The sequence below is a fragment of the Schistocerca piceifrons genome, chromosome 6 (assembly GCF_021461385.2).
Source record: "Schistocerca piceifrons isolate TAMUIC-IGC-003096 chromosome 6, iqSchPice1.1, whole genome shotgun sequence".
Classification (NCBI taxonomy): Eukaryota; Metazoa; Arthropoda; class Insecta; order Orthoptera; family Acrididae; genus Schistocerca; species Schistocerca piceifrons.
In genome coordinates this window covers 388,708,501-388,711,658 of record NC_060143.1, presented here as the reverse complement: position 1 = coordinate 388,711,658, position 3,158 = coordinate 388,708,501, and the positions used below count along the sequence as shown (strand labels likewise).

At 40.7% G+C, this 3,158-nt stretch overlaps 1 long non-coding RNA gene across 1 annotated transcript; it reads right to left on the bottom strand.

Moving 5' to 3' along the window:
- Positions 1-454: 454 nt before the first annotated feature.
- On the bottom strand, positions 455-1,185 carry LOC124803012. Its single transcript, XR_007017179.1, has 2 exons — positions 859-1,185; positions 455-715 (listed from the first exon to the last, which is right to left on the bottom strand). It is a non-coding gene; the product is annotated as an uncharacterized LOC124803012 (long non-coding RNA).
- Between the last annotated feature and the right edge of the window lie 1,973 nt (positions 1,186-3,158).

The window sequence follows — 3,158 nt, the reverse complement described above, 5'->3', positions numbered from 1 at the left end:
TTAACATTTCAAGTATATAATCCAGTCTTTCACAATAAGTTATACTAAACATGTTACATCTGCAACATTTCATATACCGAGTTCCACAAGCCCAACACAGAGCCAGTAGTATTATTAAATTCCCTCATTCTATATTAACACTAACTTTTATTTTTTTTAGGAGAAGATGTGTGTGGAGTGCTTGATAAGATCTTGGTTGTATGTTGTTCATATTGAGGTATCTCCATACAAAACTAAGTAGCATATGGATTTTATTTTCATGTTATTCCTTCACTTTCAATAGTACCAATGTTATGTCTGTAAGGATGGAACTGTCCACAGATGTTTTAAAAAAATTATAGTATACAACCTATCTCTCCCTCACACCCTATTATCAGCACTTTGCCAGTGAAATTAATTTAAGTTGTAGAACATACAATGATGCAGGTACTCGTTAACATATAAAAACAAACAATTAAAAAGCAGAAGTGCCTCTTTATTCATATTGTGGCGAAGTATATATGTACAGTTCAAAAGTTTTTCCAGCACATTAAAAATTGATTCCAAGGCACAACTGTGAAATTACAATAGATTTACAATAGATTATGCAAACAGACATAATGTTCAGACTTTTTGGAGTGAATGTTAAATTAATATCTTCTTAGGTGTTAAATTTTGCCAGATAGTTAGAAGGCATGTTACAAAAAACGTCCACAATTGGTCTCAGCTGTGCCAGCTACTTCCACAGCAAACATAAGAGAAAACAAGTTAGCAATGAATTCTTTAAATACGAGAACTCAGTATTCACATGAACAGCCTATGAACAAACATGCTTCTATGCGAAAAAAAGCACCCAAAACTGAAACTGGAAAAACCTACCCTAAAAGAATAAATTGTTTGGAGAAAGTGGAACCACAGTATACTTGACACTTCAGTTTCAGAACTCAGACAATATAAGTGAAACAAGCACCAATGTTCACTATACTTCCAAAGGGCATCAAAATTACTTTGCACCACATGAAGGACGTTTTACATATGTGAAACACTGCAGCATGTATTTCCTCCATAGCTACTCCGTGACAAACAAACATATCATCATCATTATTATTTGTAAAAATGGTTTGAATGACATTTACGAAATTAATAAATCTGTTGGTTAAAAACAGACAGGGCAGAGAATAACGACAGATTATTTTCCTCAAACGTTTTCAACTGCATATAGGACACTAATCACACAGAAACAGCCACAATTCTTTATAACCTCGTTTATAATGCGCAGGGATGGCATTGAAAGAATTTACAAGTTAAAATTCACCCATTACCCATACAAATACTAACGAAATATGACATTTAAGCAAATATCTTACTGCTTTCATTAAGCATATCTACTTTACGGTATTATTATATTCTTTAATGTTCGTGAGCTACTATGAGGGCCTACATAAACAAAACGACTTTGACTTATATCTGTATAATGTTGATTTTAGACAGTAGAGTTATTCGACTGCTTCCGTGGTTTTACTACCAACATAACAGATTGAAGACCATTGTTTTCGCATCGTATGTTTGCTCTGTTGTATCCCTCAAATGAACGTATTATAATAAGTGAGTTAGTTAATGAAAATTTGTCATTATTGCCCTTAAATAACATCACGTTATTCTTTAGTTTTCTCTTGCTGGCGATGCTTTCAATTCTCTATAAATATTTTTATTTCTTTATTAATACACATTCATATTATATTACTATCCAGAAAAACTTAAATTTCTTATCATTACTGAATTTCATCGCAGTCTAAAGTGTGTTGGACTGAGACGATAGCAACTTCGCTGTAGCTTCCAGTTCGCGGAACTGGCGGCTGTTTAGGGGAGGGCCTTACACTACGGATAGGCATGGAGGGGGGTGAATGGGCGGGACTTGTTCCGGGTGAAATCCTGGCGCTAAGGGCACGTGCCACGACTGCCGCCGCGTTCCTCCGCGGTGCCAGTACCGATGGACGCTGAGGCTGCCGTCACGTCTCCGCCGCCGCCGCCCATGGAGGTCGTTGCTCCGCCTCCTCCTCCTCCTCCGGTGCGCGGCCTGGGCAGGTTTTCCACGGGGCGTTTTCCTCGCCGCCTCGCAAGCAGTTCGGGCTCGCGGGTGGACAGCGTGCCCCGGCAGTTCCGCTGTCCGCCCCCTCAGCTGCCCCGCCCCTGGGTCCCTCCACCCGCCGCCGGAAGCCATACTCAACAACGGCGCGACGTTTCAGGGGGGAGGGATGTGGTATCGATAGTAGCGATCCCACATAGTTCCAAAGGTTAGCACTACCACGAGACACCGACGGCAGCGCCCTCTATCTGGTGCTGTGCAGCTCTACGAGCTCCGCTATAGATTCTCCCCATTTCATCATGTGCAGCCAGCCAGGGCACTTCGACTTCGCACCACCTTGCAAGTTATGTAATATCTTTGCATATGTTTATACACTAGTAAAGGTGATTTAAACCGTATTTGCAGTACCGAGAGATTAGTACATTTTCCTGTTCCTGTTCCTTACCCACGCGCCGCCTCCCAGGCGAGATACAAAAGTATGTCTACCCTCTATGGGCATATGCATAATGGATGTACAAGTATAGGTTTTAGACGCAAGGTTGCCGACATATGGAAGTGCAGGTGTGCTGTGAGTCGTGCACGGCCTAATGGTAAAGTGACTGCTCACGATAAGTGGGAAATCCGGCTTAGAGTCCTGGCCTGGCATTTTCGTTGTCGTAATTACATTCTACAGCTGATGGTCGTGCGTATTCGCAATTGCGATTGCATTTAATGATCATCTAAATGTCCTCAATAGTGACTCACGTAAACAGGGTCGCCTTTCCTCCAGGGATTCCCATTTTAGTTCACGAAGCCTTTCCATAGTATTACTTACTACATGATTTTCAATGTTGTTACAAGCATGTACATCTAACAATGTTACATTATCCGATGAGGACAGCGTAGATCCATCGAAACTGGTCACAGTAATTAAAAGAATTGCTACCGATCTTGACAAACTAGATTCTTCAACACTAATATAACTTTCAGATTTCCCTCAATGATTGATGTAATGTCAAACATTTATATCTCCGTAATACTTGCGTACTGATCGTACCTACCGGTAACAAACCTCTGCATTTCTTCGATGATTCCTTAAACTGAGCTGGCGTGG